Source organism: Phocoena phocoena, chromosome 8 (genome assembly GCF_963924675.1).
Source record: "Phocoena phocoena chromosome 8, mPhoPho1.1, whole genome shotgun sequence".
In the NCBI taxonomy this organism is placed as follows: domain Eukaryota; kingdom Metazoa; phylum Chordata; class Mammalia; order Artiodactyla; family Phocoenidae; genus Phocoena; species Phocoena phocoena.
The window spans coordinates 21677991-21705093 of NC_089226.1; the positions used below are offsets into that span (position 1 = coordinate 21677991).

The following is a 27103-nucleotide window of genomic DNA, read 5'->3' on the forward strand; positions in this document are numbered from 1 at the left end:
CAAAATACGGTATGTGTGTGTGTGTGTGTGTGTGTGTGTGTGTGTGTGTGTGTCTTTATGGGATGGGTAAAAAGTGAGGTGGTAAGGCCACTCCAGGTGGGCGGGTCTCTGTAGCCACAAATGTGAGTGAGGAACAGGCAGGAAGGCAGTTGTCATCAGAGCTCTGAAAAGGGCAGCAGAGGCCCCGCCACTGACCTGTGTCTCAAAGGTAGGACTCCCTTCTCCATCTGTTTGTTGACCAGGAGCAGCAGGATAGCACAGGCCTGGGAGTAAGACACACACCTGGGTTCAAATTCCAGCTGCAGAAATTACTCATCATGTGACCTGACAAGTTCCTTAACCTCTTTGTATCTCAATTTCCTCAACTGTAATTGGGAATAAATGTGTCTGCCTCATAGTGCTGGGGTCAGGGATGAAACACGAAAGCTGTGTGTTCCGCCTGACAGATTACAGATGCTCTATAAAAAGTAGTTGTTACTGCTGCTAGTGAAAAAAATAAATAATTATAATACAACTCCTAGTCTCCAGCCTCCCCCAACTCCAGTTCATTCTCTGCATTGGCCAGGTTTCCCTCTAAACAGAGACCTGACTGTGCCAGCTGCCAGCTCAGAATCTGTCCCCACATCCCAGGATGTCCGGCTTTCCTTCCCAGGCTCAGCAGCCACCACCCACTCACCCCCTTTTTTTCTCAGTCATGTGAAACGTCCTTTTATTTCCAGAGTCTGTAAATTACTTTCGAGTTGCCTGTCTGTTCTGAGTGATGCTCCCTCTGCCTAAATGCTTTCTGCTTCTTTCCACTTGCCCCACCTCTGCTGCCCCATCAGTACCCACTCACTTGTCACCTCCTGCCTGAGGCCCTTCCATCTCCTCAGAGTTAGGTGTATGCTCTTGTGTCTGTAGCACTTTGCACATGTGCTTACTTCAGCAGTTTGAAAGCTTGAGAAGTAGCAATTAATTTCTTTGTTATTTGTTCAGCCAGAAGAACTATCCCTCATCAGGAGCCCCCTCCGTGACCAAAGCTCTGCTTAGGTTCTTCCACATACTCTAATTTATCGTCACAATAAATTCTATCAGCTGGGTGGCATTCTCTCTACTTTTCAGCTCAAGACATAAAGGTTCAGAGGGATTAAGTACCTTGTTCAAGATCACCCAGCCAGTTAGTGGTGAATACAGATTCTCCCTCATTCTGAAGCCCAGGCTTCAGCCAGCACCTGAGAAGGATAAAGTGAACAGTGCTACCCAATGAAGATGCTCAAATTCCAGGCAGAAGAAAAAAATCAACACTTTAGTTAGCCCACCCTGATTCAGGCACATAGATGATGTTCATCATACTTTTGGAAAATCAATCCCAGCCAAATACCATCATGCCATTGGTTTGGCACCATTGAAGGAGAACGGAGAATGAATTTACTCAGCGTGTGTCTGTCCACACACATTTCTTTTTGAGGAAGTGCTAAAACCAAATGTGTCTAATATCCCCACCATCCTGACAGTGTCCTGCATGGTCCCACTGCTACCCCGGTTGTGCAAAATAGAGTCCACACTCCCGCCTCTGTCTTTTTCTCCATGCTCTGCTACTGGAGCCTGTGTATCATCCAAATACCCCAGTGAAGCTGAACTTACCCTGTCCTTGTCTCTCCCTTAATCCTATCAGATGTATGGAGTACCTACTGTGTGCTGAGCTTTGCTGGCTGCCTACAGCCTCTGACAAACAGGTATGGAGACTTAGCTCAGCACTCCTTGAACCTCTAGACTGTAAAGCATGCAAGCAAACACTCAAGTAAATGTTGCCCTTCTCTGAGGCTGACTTGTCTGGATGTCTTATGCTATTACCTCCTTCACCTAAGGGCCCTGCTGACATTGCTACTTTTATGACATTTACATTTGCCAAATTATCTTTATGTCCCAGAGCTTCTTCTGGTGGAGTCACCTTATTTGTATTCAGGACAATGTATGATGAACTCATACAAAGAAAAGAAGGGTTTCTTGGGTTTACAAAAAACAGAGATGAATGGACCCACCAACCACCCTGCAATGTAACCCAAGACTGAATTTCTTCCACACCATAACAGAGGTAAACTCTTGCTACATTTTTCTTTTCACCTTTGACCCCCTCCACTCATTTCTCCCAGCTTCTACCTTCTATTGTTGTTAACATATATAGTTGCAGTCAGAGCAGGAGGGCTCTTATGACATGAAAGACTCTTTCATTCAGATGTGCATGTTAACAGGCTTAGATCTGAAAGATGGGTCTGGGGTTTGTGAGTAGGATCTGGAGAGACATAAACTCAGATTAAAAAAAATATGAGTTCCTAAGGGAAAAATGAGTTGGAGCAGAAAGAGGATGAGAGAAGGAATAGGGGTGACAGTAGCATGAAGAGGGGTGAAGTTATTGAAAGGGGTGGTACATCCCCGCAAAAAAATTTCTGCAGAGCTGAGTGGCCAAATATTCCTAAGAATAGGAATGTTTAATATTCCATTTGAAATTGTTTGCTGTGTTGTGATGCAAACCACCCCATCTATCTACCCCCAAACTTAAGTAAACTTTGGTATAGACAAAAGTTTTCTGGGCAAAAATAGAGAAAAGAACAAAGTTCCAGTTCTGAGTCATTGTGATGTGCTTTAGGGTCCACATGTGCATGAAAATGAGACAGTCCAGAAACTGAACCAGTTCAGGGGGGTGCCATTTTAAAATTGGGTTTGATATTCCATATGACCTAATAGTAAGGTGATAATTGGACAGACACCTAGAGAAAGTAGGTGAGTCATAGGGATATCTGCAAAGAAAGAGTTCAAGCAAAGAGTACAAAGCAAGTTCAAAGTCCCTGAGGTAGACAGAGTCCAGAGGGCAAAAGAACTAAAAGGAAGTACAAACTACACTGGAGGAAAAGAAGGAGTCTTTGCTTCCAGAGCAGCAGTCTGGAGTGGGGGAGGGTGAGGGTGGCAAGGGTGCAGCCTGGTGACCAGCTCACCTCTCAGGTGCCAGGCAGCTTCAGGTTGGATGATGCTCCTGACTGTCAAAGAATGCACCTTCTCTGAGTGTCAGTAGTAAATTCCAAAGGTCTGAAAATCAATGTATTCTTCCTGAAAAACTTTGCTGAAGTTTCTCAGGTGCCCTGTTCTCACTTAAGTGTATGCTGCATTATAACTCTGGAAGCCATTAACTGTGGGCATTACCTTTTTAGCAGAGCCACTGAACAGCTGTTGATAAAAGGTTTACTCAGCAGCTCACACCTGGGGAGTTAGCCTTATCCATGGGATTGTGTGGCACAGAGAAAGGGTTTATTTTGATACCTACACTACAGTTGCCCTCCCCCAAACCAAAAACCCACTTTGCTTAAGTCACTTGTCTGAAGATCAGATTGCAAAGAGTATAGAATTGGACATAACTGCCCTCTTGTGAAGCGAGATAGCCACATATGACCACATGTCTGGGGTGCAGGTTCAAAGAATCCCATCCAGGTCCACCCCTGTGGCCCTTGGTGCACATGACTTATATCAAGGCAGAGCTGAGCATGCAGCCTGCCTGGAAGCTGGCTACTGCTGGCTTGATTGTGGTGATCTCTGGCTCATCACTAAAAATACTTTGCTTCTGACAATATGCAGAGCCAAAGCATACCTAGATGGTTCTAACCTAGCCCTTCGAGACCTATACTTGAAATTGCCGTAAGGAGAGCCTGCTAGAAGGAGATGATTCTATGTCCCTGTGATTAATGACAATTCCACCTATGTCACAAACTAAATGGCGAACATTTCACTCTAGGTCTAGGCCTAAAGTGTCTCACATGTCTTTTTCCAGTAGTGTAAGTGATTATATAGCATTTTCCCCTCACTTCCCAAATCACTCTGGGCACTGTTCCCTACTCCCCAGCCCCACTCTCATCCTTGAACCTCCTACCCGCTTCATTCCTACCTGGATATATCCAAAGAGATCCTTCTCTTTCCCAAATAACCAAATGTGATGCTCCATCTGGTCCTCCAACTGTAAGAAAGAAAGATATAAACAAGAAGAACAACTCGGTCCTTGTCTTCCTGTTCTCTGGCCACTGTTTTCAGCTTGTCTATTGTTGGCTCCTTCTCTTCCATGTGCACCCTAAGTGCTGGTGCCCTAAGGCCCAGCCTTGGTCCTCTTCTGCCCTTTTTTTTTTTTTTTTAAATGAAAGCTTCTGTTTTTCCTCCTTCCTTTCTTCCTTCCTTTCTTTCTTTCTTTTGGCTGTGTTGGGTCTTCGTTTCTGTGCGAGGGCTTTCTCTAGTTGTGGCGAGCAGGGGCCACTCTTCATTGCAGTGCGCGAGCCTCTCACTATCGTGGCCTCTCTTGCTGCAGAGCACAGGCTCCAGATGCTCAGGCTTGGTAGTTGTGGCTCACGGGCCTAGTTGCTCCACGGCATGTGGGATCTTCCCAGACCAGGGCTCGAACCCCTGTCGCCTGCACTGGCAGGCAGATTCTCAACCACTGCGCCACCAGGGAAGCCCCTCTTCTCCCTTTTAACCCTACAGTTCCTCACTGGTGGTCTCATCCAAACCCATGATTTTAGAGAACATAGCTCTCAAACACATCTTTCACCCAGACCTACCTCCTGAGCGTTAGACATGCTACATCTTACTGCCTGTCAGAACATCCACTTCAGGAATGAAGTGAATGGCATCACAAACCAGACATGACCAGTCCAGAATCCATGATTTCCCCATCCAAGCCGGCCCTCCACCCTGGTCTCAGGGGGTCTTCCCAGTTGGTCAGGCACCTCTCCCTCTCCCGGAATCAGTCAGCCAGCTGTTGCGTCCTGACTACTAGGTCTGCATTCTCCGTGTTGGAGTACCCCCTACCTCGTTTCACTCTCCTTCGGGATTACAACAGCGTCTTCTCATTGGTCTCCCTGCTTCCTGCCTGGCCCTCTTGAATATCTTCAACACTGCCATAAGAGTGAGCTTTCTAAACATCTGTATCTGTTAGTTCTCTAACTTAAAACTGTCAGTGGTTTTCTCTGAGTATATGCCCAGGAGTGGGATTGCTGGGTCATGTGGTAGTTCTATTTTTAGGTTTTTAAGGAACCTCCATACTGTTCTCCATAGTGGCTGAACCACTGTACACCTGAAACTAATACAACATTGTAAATCGACTATACACCAATAAAAAGTTTTTTTAAAAAAACACAAAACTTTCAATCGTTCTGCTTTCCCTTAGAACACAATCCCAACTCCTTAGTCACATACAGCCCTTCACCGTCTGGCCCTGCTCACTCTCCAGACTCACATTCTGTGGCTTCTCCTCACTTACACCAATCTTGGCTCCTGCCACACTCACAGGCCCCTGTCCACACCAGCCTGGTCACACTTCTGAGCCTTTGTTTATTCCCGCTGTCCAGAAAGCCTGCCCTGCTCATTCTTGAAAACTCCCGTTCATCTTTCAAGACCTGAGTCTTCCTCCTCTGGGATCTTCTTTGACTTGCCCCCACCTCTCCTTAACCAAGGCCAGCTACTTACTCCTTTGACCCATTCCCACACCAGCTTCTCTTCTCTCCTCTCTGGATCTTCCTGGTCCCATAAGGTTATGCAATACCAGAGGGCCTTTGTTGAATCATCATCAATCATCCAACTAGTTCATTTTGTAAACACTGAGAGTAAAACCAGACGTGAGGTAACTTGTATAAAGTCACACTGCTAGAACCAGGGCTCCTGACTGCTGCTGCAGTGTGTGTTTGTGACTGAGGTCTGCAAGGTCAGCATATCTCCAGAGACCAGCAATAGACCAATGTGCATTCACACCACACTGATAGTTTCCCAGAGACACAACATGGTAGAGATCAGGTAGGCAGAAATCAGGCCAAACTCAGTGTCAGTGTGCTCCTTCCCATGGATCTGAAATCTAGTGAAGGGGCCTGGAGGGCAGGGGTACAGGTGTTCATAGAGGGTATGCTCAGAGGATCCTGAGGAAACCCACAGCAAGGGCTTCTGAGAATAAAGACAACCCAAGGGCAATAATCCCTGGGAGTCACTTAGGACTAGGCTGTCTCTGAGCTGTCTGTCAAGGCATTTCCTTCTATGGATTTCTTTCCAAAAGCCTGAATTAACTGAGCAGGTCAGGGTCCAGGAACCAGGGAACGTCTCTGAAGACAACATGGAAGAGAGAGGCTCCCCCCAGGCTAAGGGTGCAAGGGGTAGCGAGGAAAGGGAAGGCTGTGTCCTCACAGCCCCGAGAGGTTGTGTTAGGACCTCAGCATGTGGCACCAGGAAAGCCATATTCCAGGCCTGAGAACTCCAGTCTCACCAAATGCTCCTCTGCCCCATGTCTGGGGGCGGAAGAGTACCAGGGGAGAGGACTCATCACAGGCACCGCAGACAGACGACCAGAGGAGAGAGGACACCCCAGAAGCACGGTGCTGCCTGAAACCCCACAGCCAGAGCACAGTCCCAGAAAGAGCGGGAAACTTTGAGAAGGTTGATTTCAAGTTTCTCACCAGCTCATTAAATCAAGGACTTAAAATTGAACTTGGTTTATAAAATGAAAGAAATGGAATTTTCCTTGCTTTCTCTCTCTTAATTTCCTTTCTCTCTCTTAATCCTTTTAAGGGCCAACATGGACTTTCTTGGGTTTGAACTCCCCCTCTGCTATTCACTTGCCTTTTGATTTGGGAAAATCACTTAACCTCTCCAAGCCTTAGCTTCCTGATACATAAAATTGGGGTGATAAGAGGACTCACCTCATAAAATGGTGGACAAGGGGAAGTGAGGTCATGCACGTGTAACACAGAGCGATGTCTGGCTCTGGAGTGATGTTGCTGGTATAAAATAATATTAGAGTCGACACCTTCCAGAACTCTGCACTGTCCATCTGGTTTAGATGTGGCTCATTTATTCCTTTCACATGCGGATGACCAGCGTTCCCACTGAGCACCCTGGGACTAGTGCTAAATCCCCACAAACTCTCTGCCTAGAGGCACACCTGTCTCTCCCTGCTCCCTACAGGTTCTCCGGGCCCATGTGCTCTTTCATTGCCTCAGATGTGCTCTGTTTTATTGTTTACTCGGGGCCTTTAAGGCATGCTGGTTTCTCTGCTGAGAATTTTCTTCCCTCCCTCTGCCCTGAATTCTCTTCCCTCCTCTATGTGTGGCCAAATTTACTCAGCCTCAGGTCTTAGCTTAAATATTACTCAACCAGAGAAGCCTTTTATGTGCACCTAGACTGGGTTCAATCCTTTTATGTGCTCCTGTCACACGTGAAGTTTTGAACTTTTCTTCTCTGACAATACTCATACTTACATAATTACTTACCTAACTTCTGTTTTCTCCAGTGGATGAAAAACTACATGAGGTAGGGGGTGCACATCACTCTCATTCTTCGCTGGATAATGGTACAGTGCCCAGGACATGGTTCATATTTATGAATAGTTGATGAATAAATGGAGGGACACTCTTCTCAAATATCTCTAATCATTCTCCCCCTGCTCCACATCTATTAACTTGTGTATATCTCCCTTTTTAGATCTTATTTGCATATGGTCACTAGGGGGCAAGAGAAAAGGTAAAAGTGATGTTGATTCTAAACTAACTGATGGGACAACTTTGCTTTATGTATTTAAAGTTTATTATGTAAATAATGCATACTTGTAGAAAAATTGTAAAACGTGAATAAATAAAAAGAAAATGAAAATCACTTGTCATCCCACAACTATTAATATTTGGTTGTATATTCTTTTAAACTTTTTCCCCTGTAAATTTACAAAAATGTAAATCATTCTTTACATACTGTTTTATAACCTGGTTTTTATTTTTATTTATTTATTTTTAAATTTTTCTAAACATCTTTATTGGAGTATAATTGCTTTACAATGGTGTGTTAGTTTCTGCTTTATAACAAAGTGAATCAGTTATACATGTACATATATCCCCATATCTCCTCCCTCTAGCGTCTCCCTCCCACCTTCCCTTTCCCACCCCTCTAGGTGCTCACAAAGCACCAAGCTGATTTCCCTGTGCTATGTGGCTGCTTCCCACTAGCTATCTATTTTGGTAGTATATATAAGTCCATGCCACTCTCTCACTTCATCCCAGCTTACCCTTCCTCCTCCGAGTGTCCTCAAGTCCATTCTCTACAACTGCGTCTTTATTCCTGTCCTGCCCCTACGTTCTTTTTCTATTCAGCTTTAAAAAGGAATCAAATTCTGATACATGCTACAACATGGATCCATCGTGAAAACATTATGCTAAGGGAAATAAGCCAGACACAAAAGCACAAATATTATATGTTTCACCTTATACGAGGTACCTAGGATAGTCAAATTCATAGAGACAGAAAGTAGAATAGTAATTATCAGGGGTGAGGGGGAGAAGGCAATGAAGAATCATTGTTTTTTCTTTTCTTTAAAATAAAAAGCAATGATTTTTATTATTGAGGTATAATTGACATATTATATTAGTTTCAGGTGTACAACATAATGATTTAATACTTGTATATATTGCAAAATGATCATCACAATAAGACTAGTTAACATTTGTCACCACAGTTAGATACATAATTTCTTTTTCTGACGGGAAATTTTCAGATCTACTCTCTTAGCAACTTTCAAATATATAATACAGTATTACCAGCTGTCGTCACCATACCATGCATTATATTCCCAGGACTTATTAATCTCTTTTTTAAAAATTTATTTTTTTATACAGCAGGTTCTTATTAGTCATCAATATTATGAACATCAGTGTATACATGTCAATCTTAATCACCCAATTCATCACACAACCACCCATACCACCCTGCTGCTTTCCCTGCTTGGTATCCATACGTTTGTTCTCTATATCTGTGTCTCAGTTTCTGCCCTGCAAACCAGTTCATCTGTAGCATTTTTCTAGGTTCCACATATATGCATGAATATACGATATTTGTTTTTCTCTTTCTGACTTACTTCACTCTGTATGACAGTCTCTGGATCCATCAACATCTCAAAAAATTACCCAATTTCATTCCTTTTTATGGCTGAGTAATATTCCATTGTATATATGTACCACATCTTCTTTATCCATTTGTCTGTTGATGGGCATTTAGGTTGCTTCCATGACCTGGCTAATGTAAATAGTGCTGCAATGAACATTGGGGTGCATGTGTCTTTTTGAATTATGGTTTTCTCTGGGTATATGCCCAGTAGTGGGATTGCTGGATCATATGGTAATTCTATTTTTAGTTTTTTAAGGAACCTCCATACTGTTCTCCATAGTGGCTGTATCAATTTACATTCCCACTAACAGCGCAAGAGGGTTATATTTTCTCCACATCCACTCCAGTGTTTGTTGTTTGTAGATTTTCTGATGGTGCCCATTCTAACTGGTGTGAGGTGATACCTCATTTTAGTTTTGATTTGCATTTCCCTAATAATTAGTGATGTTGAGCAGTTTTTCATGTGCTTCTTGGCGATCTGTATGTCTTCTTTGGAGAAATGTCTATTTAGGTCTTCTGCCCATTTTTGGATTGGGTTGTTTGCTTTTTTAATATTGAGATGCATGAGCTGTTTGTATATTTTGGAGATGAATCCTTTGTCTGTTGATTCGTTGGCAAATATTTTCTCCCATTCTTAGGGTTGTCTTTTCATCTTATTTATGGTTTCCTTTGCTGTGCAAAAGGTTTTAAGTTTCATTAGGTCCCATTTGTTTATTTTTGTTTTTATTTCCATTACTCTAGGAGGTGGATCAAAAAAGATGTTGCTGTGATTTATGTCAAAGAGTGTTCTTCCTATGTTTTCCTCTGAGAGTTTTATACTGTCCAGTCTTACATTTAGGTCTCTAATCCATTTTGAGTTCCCTTGTATGTTATTTGTCGTTTTTCCCTTGCTGTTTCAATAATTTTTATTTGTCTTTAATTTTTGCCAATTTGATTACTATGTGTCTCGGCATGTTTCTCCTTGGCTTTATCCTGTATGGGACTGTCTGTGCTCCCTAGACTTGGGTAGCTATTTCCTTTCCTATGTTAAGGAAGTTTTCAACTATAATCTCTTCAAGTATTTTCTCAGGTCCTTTCTCTCTCTCTTCTCCTTCTGGGACCCCTATGGTAAGAATGTTGCTGTGTTTAATGTTGTCCCAGAGGTCTCTTAGGCTGTCTTCATTTCTTTTCATTCTTTTTTCTTTATTCTCTTCCACAGCAGTGAATTCCACCATTCCCTCTTTCAGATCACTTATCCATTCTGTTGCCTCAGTTATTCTGTTATTGGTTCCTTCCAGTGCAGTTTTCATTTCAGTTATTGTATTGTACATCTCTGTTTGTTTGTTCTTTAATTCATCTAGGTCTTTGTTAAACATTTCTTGTATCTTCTTGATCTTTGCCTCCATTCTTTTTCCGAGGTGCTGGATCATCTTCACTATCATTATTCTGAATTCCTTTTCTGGAAGGTTGCCTATCTCCACTTCATTTAGTTGTTTTTCTGGGGTCTTATCTTGTTCCTTCATCTGGTACATAGCCCTTTGCCTTTTCATCTTGTCTATCTTTCTGTGAATGTGGTTCTTGTTCCACAGGCTGCAGGATTGTATTTCTTCCTGCTTCTGCTGTCTGCCCTCTCCCCTAGGTTCTTCATAACCATTTTTTCCCCTTTAGATTACATATATATGTGTCAGCATATGGTATTTGTTTTTCTCTTTCTGACTTACTTTACTCTGTATGAAAGACTCTAGGTCCATCCATCTCAATACAAATAACCCAATTTCCTTTCTTTTTATGGTTGAATAATATTCCATTGTGTATATGTCCCACCTCTTCTTTATCCATTCATCTGTTGATGGGCACTTAGGTTGATTCCATGTCCTGGCTATTGTAAATAGAGCTGCAATGAATATTGTGGTACATGACTCTTTTTTAATTATGGTTTTCTCAGGGTATATTCCCTGTAGTGTGATTGCTGGGTCGCATGGAAGTTCTATTTTTTGTTTTGTAAGGAACCTCCATACTGTTCTCCATAATGGCTGTATCAATTTACATTCCCATCAACAGTGCAAGAGGGTTCCCTTTTCTCCACACCCTCTCCAGCATTTACTGTTTTTAGATTTTTTGTTGATGGCCATTCTGACTGGTGTGAGGTGATACCTCATTGTAGTTTTGATTTGCATTTCTCTAATGATTAATGATGTTGAGCATTCTTTCATGTGTTTGGTGGCAATCTGTATATCTTCTTTGGAGAAATGTCTATTTAGGTCTTCTGCCGATTTTTGGATTGGGTTATTTGTTTATTTGATATTGAGCTGCATGAGCTTGTAAACTTTGGAGATTAATCCTTTGTCAGTTACTTCATTTGCAAATATTTTCTCCCATTCTGAAGACTGTCTTTTCATCTTGTTTATGGTTTCCTTTGTTGTGCAAAAGCTTTTAAGTTTCATTAGGTTCCATTTGTTTATTTTTTATAACCTGGTTTTTAACTTAACAACAGGTTGTGAACATATTTCAACATCAAGAAATATAATCTCCAGCATATGTTTTTAATGGCTGCATTGAATGCCATTATACAGAATAATTTACTTAACCAATTCCTTACTGGGAGACACTTAGACTTTTTTTAATACACAATGGACTTGTGTTGTAGGAAACTGCCTTGTAACTAAATCTCTGTGTACATCCATTTCTATTCCTTAGGATACATTCCTAGAAATTGAGTGACTATATCAAAAGACATGTTTGTTTCAAACTTTTTTTAAATAAATTTATTTATTTATATATTTTTGGCTGCATTTGGTCTTTGTTGCAGTGTGCAGTCTTCTCATTGTGGTGGCTTCTCTTGTTGTGGAGCACAGGCTCTAGGTGTGCAGGCTTCAGTAGTTGTGGCTCTCGGGCTCAGTAATTGTGGCTTTCTGGCTCTAGAGTGCAGTCTCAGTAGTTGTGGCTCACGGGCATAGTTGCTCTGTGGCATGTGAGATCTTCCCAGACCAGGGCTTGAACCTGTGTCTGCTGCATTGCCAGGCAGATTCTTAACCACTGTGCCACCAGGGAAGTCCCTGTTTCAAACTTTTAAACTACACATTGCCAAATTGCCCTCTAAGTTTTCAGAAATGTATATTTCCTCCAAAAGGGTATAATGGGATTCTTGTAGAGAAACACTGAATCCCCTAGAATGCTTTCCCTGGCTCATCTACTTGCCTGTGGATTGGCTTGGCCAGCCCATCCTTTTAATGACTCCAACCAAACAGCTGCAGCTCAGTTCTTGGTCACCTCTATTTGCCTTTCTATTTCTTTCTTTCTTTTTTTCTCTTCTTTGTTCCTTTCTCTCCTTCCTTCCTTTCTTCCTTCCTTTCTTCTTTTCTCTCTCTCTCCCAAGATTTCACTTATACTCAAATGGTTTCACACATATTCTGCATATTCTGGGATGTATTTCATGAACAAACTCAATGTGCTGATATCTCTTTTACCTAGATCCTGACTCTTGCCCTCTCTGAAAAGAAGTCCCACGATCTCATTAAAAACAATATAAATTCTCATCTTTCAGTATACCAGTGAAGAGAAACATTTAATATCCAAGTTAGGAAAATGAAATTCCTCCTCTTTATAGGAACTGGAAGAAACCTTTCCATTAGGGCCAGGGGTGGTTACCTTATATGATCAATACCTTTCCTTTTTGGTTCAGCATTGAAGGAGGCTTTGCAGGCTTTGCAGGAAATATTTATATTTCCTCTCAGAATGTAGAAAAATTCCTTTGTTCATCATATAACTTAGCCCTTACGCTGCTAAATCTTTTGCCTATGAATGTTGATTAATCCTCATAACAATACCTCAAAAGTATGTATTATTTTTTTAACAATGGTTAAATTTTATTTAATACATGTTATATGTATTAGATCCCATTTTATATTTTTATGTAAATTTTCACATTTAATCTTCAGAACAACTCTATGAAATAGATAGCATTATTTAACCTATTTTTTAGATGTGGAAATTAATACCTAGAGGCGTTCAGTAAGTTGCCAATTATCAGAGGTTATTTATTTTAATTTTTTTAACATCTTTATTGGAGTATAATTGCTTTACAATGGTGTGTTAGTTTCTTTTGTATCATAAAGTAATCAGCTATATGTATACATATATCCCCATATCTCCTCCCTCAAAAGTACATATTATTTTTTATCATTATTATTGTATTTCTTTGCGGTACGCAGGCCTCTCACTGTTGTGGCCTCTCCCATTGTGGAGCACAGACTCTGGACGCGCAGGCTCAGCGGCCATGGCTCACGGGCCCAGCCACTCCACGGCATGTGGGATCTTCCTGGATCAGGGCACGAACCCGTGTCCCCTGCGTAGGCAGGCGGACTCTCGACCACTGCGCCACCAGGGAAGCCCAAAAGTATGTATTATTGTCTCATTTTACATATGAAGAAAATGAGGCTTAGAATGTTTCATTCATCCACTCTGTAAATATCTGCTGAGGGTCTACCATTGACTTCAACAACATGGGAGTTGCCAGTGGTCTTAATAAGAGCCCTTTCGTTGGAGCAAAAATTTGATTGGTGTGAATTCAAAAAAGAACAGAAAAAATTATTTGGAAATAGTGACTATTGCACAGGCCAGTATTTTAAGGAGTTTTGTGTAAAGGTAAAAACAGAAATGGGGCTATACCTATAGAGGAAACTGGGAGGTCAAAAGAGGGTTTTTTTTAGTAAGATGGGATAACAGCATCCTGGAATTTCCTTAGCTGAGAGTGGAGAGGTTTTATCCATAGTAGCAGAAATCAGATATAGGAAGATGGGTGGGTGTGGAGGTGGGAATTTGTGGTGCATTTCTTCTGATTCCTTCATTTTCTCAGGAAAGTAGGAAGGAAGGCCAGTAACTGAGAGAAATGATCAGTGAGGATGTTTGAAGAGTGTAGAAAAAGCATGAGATAGTCGGGAAAGTAGACCATGAATGGACCAGGGAAGTATGGTCCAGTTGAAAGTGGTAGTCATAAATTTAATGAGGTTAGTCAGTAAGAAGATGTGTTTTTCTCCAATAATATCTAACTGTATAGATGCAGGTGAGGAGAAGGCAAAGAAGTGAATATAACTACATTTGTGGTTTAGCCAAACAAGTATGTTAAAGCAAGAGAGGGACAGGAAATGAGGGATATTTGCAAGGGAATAATGACTGAATGACCATGGAATTTTAAGAAGGATAATGAGTGAGAAGAGGCCATGAAAATGATGAGGGATGGTGAAACACTTGTAGATCAACAGACGGGAGGCCCTGATGAGGGGTCAAAGTGCTAATGGAGTTGAAATATTGATGGAGGCAGCATATTGGAAGGGTAGAAGATGGTGGTCAGAGTGGGAGAGTCGAAACTGGAAAATGGAAGTAAATTATGTTCCCAAGATCACACAATAGTATGCTGCAAATTCAGGATTTGAACCAAGTCTCTCTTCTCCCAGAGCCCACCCAGCAGTACCCTGAGGGCAGAGTGAGAGTTGCATTAGCTCAGAGAGTCACATTGGCTTTTGTGGTATCTTTCATGCAAATGAGAAGCCAGAGCTTTCTAAGGGCAACTATTTATAGCACCTCACAGGCCTGCCATGCAACTTTCTCCTCGCTTTCTCCTCCCCTCCACTTCTTACAGAAATACCAACTGGTTGAAACGGGCTCTTGGCTGGTTCCATGGTGAACATATGTTTGCTGATGACAGGAAACAGACAAGGCCAGCTAATGTGAAAATATGGGGGTCCCTTATGAATTGGGAGTTTAAATACCAGTTTCTGGTGTTTGTGCCTGTGTCATTTTCTCCATGAAACTGATCCTTATCTTTCTAGCTCCATATCTCCCCTGGGGGTGCTTGGTAAGGGCACCCACCCTCTTCAGATATTAACCATCTTCTAACAGCAAAACCGTGACGGGTTTCACGTGGTGTCAGATGTTGGGCAGAGTTAAACACGAAACAGATACCAAGGCACATTGAGATCCTGAGGCAGACTGACGGCAGCCCAGGAATGCAGAGATTGAGGCCTGGTTTCCTATGTGAATGCCGACATATGAAGGTTAACTCTAAACTTCCTGACTGTTGTCTGATCACAGCAGGGTGTCATGTATTCTCCCTCTAACACTCTCTCTCTCTCTCATTCTCTCTCACACACAAATGCATGCATACACCAGAAAACCTGGAGGAGTGTGCTCAGGCTTTTTGAAAGCTGTGTGTCTGGAGGCCACATACCGTGAATTTCAAAAGTAGTGAAAAAGGTATAATCTCTAAATATACATATACCCACTCTTTCAGATTCTTTTCCCATATAGGTTATTATAGAATATTGATAAGAGTTCCCTGTGCTACACAGTAGGTCCTTATTAGTTATCTATTTTATATATAGTAGTACGTATGAGTCAATCCCAATCTCCCAGTTTATCCCTCTCCTCCCCTTTCCCCCTGTTAACCATAAGTTTGTTTTCTACATCTGTGACTCAATTTCTGTTTTCACTTTGCTGTACAGCAGAAACTACCACAACATTTTAAATCAACTATACCCCAATAAAAATTTAAAAATAAAAATATGAACACTGTAAAAAATATGTATATATAATCTCTAGTCCTCAGAGATGACAATAATCATTTAGATGAGAATGATCAAAGAAACAACAGGATTTACTGCTATTGTGAATTTGGGATATTTCAGAGTTGTGGCCTTTCAAATGATCCCATAATCTGGCAAAGGCTCCCTCTCTCCCCTGGGGGTCTCAGAGAAGAAGGCCTGTGTCTGCCACAGCCTCCCCGGTGTGGGTGTGCCCTCAGTGAGAGATGCAGCTTCCCCCTCGAGGACGTAGAGAAGCTTGGCTTCTGTCTAAGAGGAATTGTATACCTCATTTATTTCATAGAAAAACATGACTCAAGCAGAGATGCTGGATTTATCTCTAGAAACGGAGGAGCAGAAAGAATAGTGCTGGTGTGTGTGTGCGCATGCGCACGTTGTGGGGTGGGGAGAGCAGGGAGCCAGGGTCCCGCGGGGGAGATTCCTGAGAATTAGATGTGATTGACAGTGATAATGAAATAGAATATAAGGGTGGGGTTGGCAGGGAGTTCTAGAAACATCTAATCCAGTCTTTTCATTTATAAGGGGGAAAAACCGAGTTTGTAGAACGGAAGTGATTTGCCCACGTTTGTTTAAGGCTTTTGGCCCGATAGTGACATTTTATCTTTAGGAGCAATCCAGCCAAGATAAGTCAAGGAGAGGGCTGGCCCCAGGGGAAATTATAGTTCATAATAAGAATCTGACAATAATAATAATTTATCGAGCAACCTATACCCTTGGTACTATACTTAGGTGCTTTATATACGTATTCATATCATTTAACCCTCTCAATAACCATATGAAGAAGGAAATGTTTTTTCATTTTATAAGTGAGAAAACTGAGGCTCTGAAGTGTAAGTCACGTGCTTCAGCACATCCTGCTAAGAGATGGCAAGATGGGATTTGAACCAGGTCTGTCTAGTCCCAGAACCAAACTCCTGTTTCCCACCTCCCTCGTTCCTGTTCTTTTGCTGTTTTTCATTATTCTGGGTCATAATCTTTTTTCCTCTCCATGCTAGCTTGAATCTCCTCCCACAATATCACAGCCAGACCCAGCCTTTGGATGGCAAGTCATACACCAGAAGCTTTCAATCTCTTCTCTACCTTCCCCCAAAACTCTGTGTCTGTGTTCTCTCTCTCTCTCTCTCTCTCTCTACCCACCCCCCTTTCTCAGACATATGTACATACACACACACACACACACACACACACACACACTTCTTTGAATTAGAATAAAACTTCAAATACCCCTACCCAATACTTTAGTTATGATAAGATTTCTCTACACCATCTTTTTTAAAAAAAATTATTTATTTATTTTTGGCTGCGTTGGGTCTTCGTTGCTGCGTGCGGGCTTTCTCTAGTTGTGGCGAGCGGGGCCTACTCACATAATGTGGTGCACGGGCTTCTCATTGTGGTGGATTCTCTTGTTGTGGAGCACGGGCTCTAGGTGCATAGGCTTCAGTAGTTGTGGCACACAGGCTCAGTAGTTGTGGCACACGGGCTTAGTTGATCCACGGCATGTGGGATCTTCCCGGACCAGAGCTCGAACCCACGTCCGCTGCAATGGCAGGCAGATTCTTAACCACTGCGCCACCAGGGAAGTCTGTCTCTATACCATCTTGAGGAATCCTACCTCTGTCTGAAACCCTCAGCGACAGAAAGACTATGAAGTGCCCACACCATATTTGAGTAACTCTGATGTCTAGAAAGTGATTCTTTGCAGAGAGTCTTCATATAATGTCTGTTTTTTAGTTTTGATCCCTTTTTCTAGAGTTGAGTTTCATCCCTCTTCTACATTACATTCCTTCTAATACTACATACCACCATACCTCTAATGACCAGCCTATAGCCTGGCATTTGATAGCTTCTTACAAAAGGCTTTTGGATAAACTTCTCAGTGGTGCCACCAAGGGGGTAGTTGGGGGTCTTAAACTCTCCCATAAGCTCTATCAACTCTCCTCTCCAAGTCACTCCAAATAAGTTTTTTTAAAATGTGAGCTTGTTATGTATTGATAAATACAGCTTCAAAGCAAATTCCCTTAATTAATACCACCTCACCTAGACTGTCATACCAAAGACCCCCATATATAGAATCCTAGAACTGGCACCATCCCTTTTATGGGTGTTCCTTCCTTCTTGCTAAAAAGTGTTGGTGGGTTTGAGATAATACATACCAATGCACTGAAGTGCTTAATCTGGCTCTTAATAGCTCTATGACATCTTGAGCCTATTTCTTAACCTCACTAGAGCCTCCTTCTTCTCATCTGTAAAAGGGAATAAGAATATCTACATCCTATTGTAGTTTTGATGATTTGCTATAATGTATGTATGTAGCACTCAATAAATAAGCAGTCATAAGAAGTATCCATACTATACAATACAGGTTCAGTGGTAATTTGGCATTATCTCTCAAGGAACATATTGTCATTTTAACAGGGACCTATGGTGTTCACAATGATTTCCTTAGATAATGACTCTAACTAAGGCCATTATAGTCATAATGATAGTCAGTGGAAATGATGGCTTTGGTTATGGTTCTTAGGGACAGCTCTCCTTTTACACTACATTGGGACTGACCACCACCCCTGGAATTTTCTATGAACCTCAGAGTCACAACCAGTGTGGTCTACATAATGGCGAGCTGCTCCTCCACAGAGGCTACCAGCTTTGTATCTTCCTGGGCAATGAGTGATACTCCCATCAGGAAGCCTGTCCCAGTATATCCACAGCAGCTTTATCAAAAGGAGACCCCTCCACACTGGGCTAAGCAGAAAGAAGAGCTTACACAGGAAGCATCCTTTTCTTATATGTGCACAGCATCCTTATTCTAGAGGTTCTTGTTCAGTGACGTACAAAACCAGCATGCCCTGAATCAGGTGGCAGGGTGGAGGGAGATATGTAACTTGAGAAATTTGTTGTGGAGATTCTGATATCACAGCCGCCTACACATAACCCCTCCCCCTACACACAGTGGCACTCTCATCTTCCACACCCACTTGAGAATCACTGTCTCAGTTGCTTTGCATAGTACCTTTCTAAATGTACATACTCTTGTTGAGTAATTATCCAAAATAATCATCAACCATTTTATCAATGTGGATTGACTCTTTAGGGTTCTTGCTGAGTAATTGAATCTGAATGTAATGATTATGTATTTAAATAATTTTCTGTACTTTCTAGTTTAAATCCACTAAGATCACATTAGGAAGGATTCCCCAAAGAGAAAATCAATTTAGCAAAAACCTTCAAAGCAGAGGGCCAATACCCAGCATTATGGCTACTCAGGGCTTGAAGTGGAATTAGGCCTAACCTCATTTGTCACCCCATCAAGACTGCTCCTAACTCAGGAAGACATACTGGACTTTAAAAATGCCTTCTTAGACACCTAATATTCAAGGAATTGGCTCTTTCCCATCCCATCTTACCTGTTTATATATCTCATTATCTCCAGAAGATCCTTTTATTAGTCCCCATCCCAGTTCCAATTGATAAGCTGAAACAAAGAGACAGGGGAAGAGGGAAGGAGAGTAGAAAAGGAGGAGGGAAGGAAGGGAGCAAGAAAGGAATGAAAAGGTGGAGAGAATATGCAGTTGTTGAGCACTTAGTATCTGCTAAGCAGCAGAAATGAGTCATAGGACTCAGCAAACATCTTCTATGAGAAACCAGATACTGCTCAAGCGTTGATGATGTTGTCCTTACCCTTCAGGAGATTATGTCAGTTTCTGTTGGGAAACTGAGTGCCACCAGCTGTCATACCAGCAGGATTAGATCAATTCGTGATTGAAACTCCATGTAAATAATTACATAATTTATAATTTTGTGCTGTTCTAGTTCAAAGTTACTGTAAACACATCGCAGAGCTTGAGGTGGATTCTCACCAAAGGAAACATTAATATGACTAAAGCTGTCACATGCACTAGGCTCATGTTTGAGTCACATCCAATTCTCATATGACTCACCATTGTTAGCAATAAACCACGAATGTGACCTACTCACATCTGGATTCTGACCATTGGCTAACTATGGAAAGTGCTTACATGTCCTGCTCTGGAATAAATGAGAATAAGGGGACCAAAGCCCAGGTAGACTTCAAAAGACACTCTATACTCACAACTCTCTTGCTTTGGGAGGTTTGATTGAGCCAACTTTTTTACCTGGCAGGGAGCAAAAGCTAATTTGGGGAACTTTTGGAGTTGGTTCAAAGGATGAGCAGTTCTCAAGAGGAAGAGAAATTCTGTGTTGCTGGTTAGCAAATATCAAGTGCCCCATCTGTTCTGTGAGACAAAATCGTCACTGTACCCATCATTTTGTGTTAGCCTCCGAAGCATGATATGGCTGCTGCTGCTGCTGCCGCCCTGCACATATCCCCTTGGACCTTTCATTTTGGTGCCTATGGCACTAGTTTTCAATTTTTGGCATCTGCTTCTCTTTGCCTGAGGGTTTTCTCTGACCTCCAGGCATGATCTGCCCATAGGAATGGCAAATTGGGAAATGCTGAGGATTCACTGCTTCTGGAACCAACCATCAATCAATAACTGATGGGAATGACTGGTCTCTTGCCTCTTGGGTGGGGTAACTCCAACACTCATACTTCACACTGTCTTCCAGACACAAGAATGATTAAACTCCTTCCCACAGCAGTTACCTAATTGATAAGGCATTCTTTATTGGTTACCTTATCTACAAATCACTTCCCCACTATACTGCCACTGTTTCTTGGGATCACCTCCCAAATAAATTGCTCACACTTAAGTCCTTATCTCCAGGTCTACTTCTGAAGGATCCCAGACTAAGTCACAGGTCATCTTTTCTCACCACAGTTTTTTTTTTTATCACCTTGGTAGAACCAGAAGCTTAAATAATCGAAGTTCTCTTTATCCTTGATTATAAACTAGTGTTGAAAATCCAAACACCCACAGAGATGAGGCAAGTTACATAAACAGGAGAAGAGAGCTGGGTAGAAATTATGCTAACCAGATGGTACATACTCCATCTCAAACGGCCAGCTGCTCTTCAGCCCCAGCCAATTGTTGCCATGTGGAAAAGTAGGCCCAATGTGGCCACATCAAGTTTTTCATGAGATTCCAGAAATCCATATTTTTGTGTAGAATCTCTTTATATGTAAATGTTGGCCACAAATTCAGATGCTTTCATAACATTGGACTAGCCAAATAAAACACATCTGTGAGCTATATTTGACCCAGGGACCACCAGTTTTCAATCACTATTGTAGAAATACAGCCTTTAGCTGGAAATTCATAGTTAACATTTAAAGTAACAAGAGCTGCTGCTCTTAAAATGGATTTTCACAACCATTGTCACATTTCTTCTAATAGGTCTTATTCTCACCCCATCCCTTCATGGCTGCATCCAGCATTGCATATCTGCTCAAAAAACAAAAGAGACCCAAGTGGAAGGAGAAAGCTAATTATGGACTTGGCATCTGATTGTGGTCTGGCTTAATATGACATTCTCAGAGCCAACTGGAAAGGAAACCACCACCCAAATCCATCACGACATGTGCTATCACAGTAAGTTTAAATTGGGTGGAAACGTTGTGAGTTTAATAAAGTAGAACTGCTGAGATGTACATATATATCTGGGTTTAGTTGATAGCTCTTTCAAGGGCATTGTGATGTCAAATATGTTTGGCAGGTTCAATTCTCTTAACACCACATTTGCACTGTTCTTAAGACAGGGGATGATTGAAAGCATATGTGCTAACAGTAACTATGCATGATGTGTGAAATTAATGAAAATGTAGAGGTTTCACTCTGACTTTCATGGTCTTAAGCTAAGCTAACCCTTTCTAGCTGTGTGGGGAAGAGGAGCAGAGGGTTTCATCATTTTTCCTTCCTTTTCTTCTTCTTTTTTTAATTTCAGGAAACAACTTGAGGCTTTTAGCTTTCCTTTTATTTTGACATTTAGGAACCAAAGTGCATAAATGATAAGAGCTGGGACCCTGGAATCCCATCTCCTCCAGTAAGAAAAATCAGTATCCAGTGGTGCTTTTAGTTCTATGTGTCAACTAGTCACCAAATGAGAAAATGGAAAACAATGACATGCTACTGATTTAAGAGAAAATAACTTTATTTTGAGAAAAAAAGACTGTTATTAAAATAATTGAGGGCTTCCCTGGTGGCGCAGTGGTTGAGAGTCTGCCTGCAGATGCAGGGGACACGGGTTTGTGCCCCGGTCCGGGAAGATCCCACATGCCGCGGAGCGGCTGGGCCTGTGAGCCATGGCTGCTGAGCCTGCGCATCTGGAGCCAGTGCTCCACAACGGGAGGGGCCACAACAGTGAGAGGCCCGCATACCGCAAAAAATAAATAAATAAATAATTGAGCAGTACTCTCCAAAAGTGTCAGTCAACAAAGAGTAGGAAAGACTGAGGGACTGTCACTGATTGGAGAATACTAAGGAGACAAGACAACTAATGTAATGTGAGATCCTGGATGAGATCATGGAATTAGAAATTGATCTTAATGAAGAAAGCTGGTGAAATTTTATTAAAGTCTAGTTTAGTTATTAGTATTGTACTGAGACTAATAACTTAATTTCGATAATTGTACTATGGTTATATAAGACTTTAATGTAAGAAGAAGCTGAGTGAAGGATATATTGGAACTCTGTGTATTATTTTGGTACTTCTCCTATTAATCTAAAACTGTCTTAAGGAGATCAACCATGAAGGCAGAGTAAAAGGACATGGCACTCACCTTCCCCTTACAAAGACATAAAAAATACATCTACGAGTGGAGTAATTCTCACTGAAAACAGACTGGAAACTGGAAGAGGGGCTCCTGTACAACAAAGGCTGTAAGAAAGATACACATATAATCGGGTAGGAAGGAGAAAGAATGATCAGGTCAGGACCTGTGTCCCTGGGAGGGGATTCAGAGGAAAAGGGAGCTTACCTGGGCAGACACCCATGCTGGGGAGTAAGTGGTGAGAGCCACAGATTGGGTTCCCCAGCCCTGGGGTGTTATGTGGTGGAAGATGAGCCTGCCTGGCTGGTTGGAGGGCTTCTGGGAGTAACAGGAGGGCTGTGGGAAGACTGGATACCACTTGTGAGGAGCATGCATGTGCTGGCCCACCCCCCAAGGCAGGGCAGTGAGAGGTCTGCTCTAGCAGATGGCAGATTTCCTGTGACCACCTCAGTGTGCACCCCAGCCCTAGCCAAGCGAATGCTCCAGCCCCGCTTACTTCATGTCACAGTGTAGCACTGGACCTGGGGTGGCCATGACTAGGGGGAAAACTAGACTCTGGTTGCAGAGATTACGAGTCCTCAGGAAGAGCCTGGGTGGGGCAGTGGTCCTTGTTGGCACTTACTCAAACAGCACATCAGAAACAGCCCAGATCTCTGATGGAGCCTGCTCCACCACAGCTCAACCCCCAGTACACATTGAGAGTCCAAGCAGCCCTGACTGCCCTGCAGTGTGACTCCATAATAGGGCAGGGGAGGTGGGGGAGTGATTGGCTGTGAGGGACAAAGGAGACTTGCACAGGAGTCTGCATCTGAGCAGAGCAAGGGAAAAAATTGCTGGCACCTGCACAGGCAGTGCATTGGAAACAGCTAAGACCTCTGTGGCTGACACAAGCTGAGAGCCTGCACAGGGCACACTTGCTTCAACACTCCCCCCACTGCTGAAGCAAGGGTCCTGGTTCAGGGAGAGGGGAAAGCACACACTTAAAGGGAACAGAGCCATCTGGGGCCCAACCCTCAGAGCTGCTACTCCAGCAACTTGGAAATCAGACCCCCACCCCTGATAAGGCAATTATGGCCGCTGATCAGAGGGAAGTCCCATCCCATACCCAGCTCCAGCAGTAACCCCTCCATCTCAGGCCCAGTCTCTACCCAAGTGATAGCTGTCAGCACACTCTGAGGAAAAACATGAGTTGCATCCATGTCAAATCCAGCTCTCCCACCAAAGGCATTGGGCACATGCAGCCTGTGTAGGAATGCTCCCACAAAAGAACAACACTTTAAGAGCATAATAGGTAAATTTTCCCCCTAAATTCACAGAGGCAGAGAAGGTTAAGCAAAATGAAAAGGCAGAGGAACTAGTCTCAATTGAAAAAGCAAGAGAAGAACCCTGAAAAAATAAATACGAAATAGAAAAAAACAACTTACCAGATAAAGAATTCAAAACATTGTTAATAAAATGTTAACTGAATTAGAGAAAAGAATAGATGTACACAGTGAGTATTTTAATGAGGAACTAGAAAATATAAAAACGACCCAATCAGATATGAAGAATTCAATATCTAAGATAAAAACACATTAGAAGGAATGAATAGCAGACTGGCATGTTACAGAAGAATGTATAAGTGATCTGGAAGATAGAATAATGGAAATCGCCCAATCAGAAAAACAAAAGCAAATTTTAAAAAAGAAAACAATTTAAAAGATATTTGGGATAACATGAAGTGTATCAACGTTCACATTATAGAAGTCCCAGGAGGAGAAGAGAGATGGAAGGGGACCAAAAATGTACTTGAGGGTGGGCTTCCCTTGTGGCGCAGTGGTTGAGAGTCCACCTGCCGATGCAGGGGACAAGGGTTCATGCCCCGGTCTGGGAGGATCCCACATGCCACGGTGGCTGGGCCCATGAGCCATGGACTCTGAGCCTGCACATCCAGAGCCTGTGCTATGCAACAGGAGAAGCCATAACAGTGAGAGGCCCGCGTATCACCAAATAAAATAAAATAAAATAAAAGTACTTGAGGAAATTGTGGCTGAAAACTAGACAAACCTGAAAAAGGAAAAAGATATCTAGGTAAAAGAAGCACAGAGGGTCCCAAACAAGATGAGTCCAAACAAACACACACCAAGACATATCACAACTAAAATGGCAAAAGTTAAAGATACACAGAGAATTCTAAAGCCAGCAAGATGAAAATGAAGAGGGAATCCCCATAGGCTATCAACTGACTTCTCTGTAGAAACTTTGTAGGCCAGAGGGAGTGGTATGATATAACTAAAGTGTGGAAAGGGAAAAACCTGCATCCTAGGATACTCTACCCAGCAAGACTATCATTTAGAATAGCAGGAGAGATAAAGGATTCTCAGACAAGCAAAAACTAAAAGACTTCATCAATACTAAACCTACCCTGAAATAAATGTTAAAAAGTCTTCTCTAAGTGGAAAAGAAGACAGAATCTATAGGAAAGGGAAAGTCCCACTGGAAAAAGCAAATATATAGTATGGACTGAGGATCAACCACTTAAGTAAGCCAGTATGATAATTAAGAAACAAAAAAATTATAAAAACAACTATAACTATAGTAAAAAGTTAAGAGATAAACATGAAGATTAAAATATGACATCAAAAATACAAAATGTGTGAGAGGCAAGTAAAAAATGTAGATCTTTTAGAATCTGTTTAAACTGAAATGGCTACCAGTATAAAACAAGTAGATATAGTTGTAAGTCAAGATGTATGGGCGCCATGGTAACAGCAAATCAAAAATCTACATGAGATACACAAAACCTAAAAGGAAAGGAACACAAGCATACTACTAAAGAAAATCACCAAACCACAAGGGAAGGAATAAAAAGTAAAAGATATGAACAGAGAACTACAAGAAAAGAAAGAAAACAAGTGATAAAATGGCAATAAGTACATACTTATTAATAATTATTTTAAATGTCTTCTGTCAAAAGACATAGGGTGGGATTGGATTAGAAAACCAAGATTCTGCTATATACTGTCTACAAGAGACACACTTCAGAGCTAAAGACACAAACAGAATGAAAGTGAGGGGATAGAAAAAGATATTTCATGAAAATGGAAATGACAAGAAAGTAGAGGGTACCAATACTCATACCAGGCAAAATAGGCTTTAAAACAAAGGCTATAACAAGAGGCAAAGAAGGATATTTTATAATGATAAAAGGATCAATATAATAAGAATATATTATATTTGCTAACATATATGCACCCAATACGGGAGCACCTAAATATATAAAGCAAATACAAACAGACATAAAGGGAGAAATTGACAGTAATACAATAATAGTAGGGGACTTTAACACCACACTGACATCAATGAACAGATCATACAAACAGAAAATCATTAAGGCAACAGTGGTTTCAAATGACAAAAGAGACCAGTTGAACTTAGTAGATATCTATAGGACATTCCATCCAAAGACAGCAGAATACACAATCTTTTCAAATGTACATAGAATGTTATGCAGGATACATCATGTGCTCAGCCACAAAATAATTCTCAACAAGTTTAAGAGGATAGAAATTATATCAAACATTTTTTTCTGACCTCAATGGTATGAAACTAGAAATCAATTACAGAAAGAAAAAATGGAGAAAGAACAAACGTGTGCTACTAAACATGCTACTAAAAAACATGCTACTAAAACACCAATGGGTCAATAAAGGAATCAAAGAGAAAATCAGAAAGTATCTCAAGACAAATGAAAATGGAAACACAATACTCTAAAATTTATGGGATGCAGCAAAAGCAGTTCTAAGATGGAAGTTTATAGCAATACAGCCTTCCTAAAAATCAAGAAAATCTCAAACAAACAGCCTAACGTACCACCTAAAAAAATTAGGAAAAAAAAGAGCAAAGCCATAAATCAGCAGAAGGGAGGAAATAATAAAGATTATAGAGGAAATAAATAAAATAGAGATTAAAAAAACAGTAGAGGGTAGGAGGAGTGGCAGCGGCCAGGCAGCTCCGTTTTGCAAAGGCTCTCAGCGTGCAACAGCCCACAGGCACCTGGCACGTGCCTGTCCCACCACCTTCCTGCCCAAGAGGAAGGTCAGCTCCTCCAAGGGGGTGGTGAAGGAGGAGCCCAAGAGGGGATTGGTGAGGTTGTCAGATAAACCGGCTCCTGTAAAAGTGGAAACAAAGCCAAAAAGGCAGCAGGAAAAAATCTTCAGACAAAAAAGTGCAAACAAAAGGGAAAAGGGGAGCAAAGGGAAAACAGGCTGAAGTGACTAACCAAGAGACTGAAGAAGACTTACCTGCAGAAAATGAAGAAACTAAAAACGAAGAGAGCCCAGCTTCTGATGAAGCAGGAAAGAAAGAAGCCAAGTCTGATTAATATCACACACCCACTCCTATCAATGATCCCTGTCTCCCTTCTTGTACAATCCAGAGGAATATTTTTATCAACTATTTTGTAAATGCAAGTTTTTTAGTAGCTCTAGAAACATTTTGAAAAAGGAGAGAATCCCACCTCATCCCATTTTTTAAGTGTAAATCCTTTTTTTAAAGAGGTGAAATCATTTTCTGGTTGTTTATTTTTTGGTACAATCAGAAAATAGTGGAATATTGAATATGGGAGGCTTTGACTGTCTTGGGTGTCAGCTTAACATTCCACAGATGGAGGGTAGCTTTTATATCCTATAATACAAAGCATATTAAATGGCAGTTTGGAGTCAGTTATGCATTTAATGTCTTAAACACTTTAAATTACTTCTCTTCCCATGTTGTTTTTGGTAGGATTGTTTCCTAAAGCAAACCACTCACCCCTTGATCTTGGCTCTCCTGGGCAGAATTTTGTGCACTCTGTAACATCTTTGGTCATGGTAGTCCAGTTCTTCTAGTAACTGTTAATGTGCTGTGAACGATTGACAATTTGAGTATG

General features: G+C 41.6%; 1 pseudogene; it reads left to right on the plus strand.

Moving 5' to 3' along the window:
• Nucleotides 1-24922: 24922 nt before the first annotated feature.
• On the plus strand, nucleotides 24923-26557 carry LOC136126870 (non-histone chromosomal protein HMG-14 pseudogene; annotated as a pseudogene).
• The last annotated feature ends 546 nt before the right edge of the window (nucleotides 26558-27103 follow it).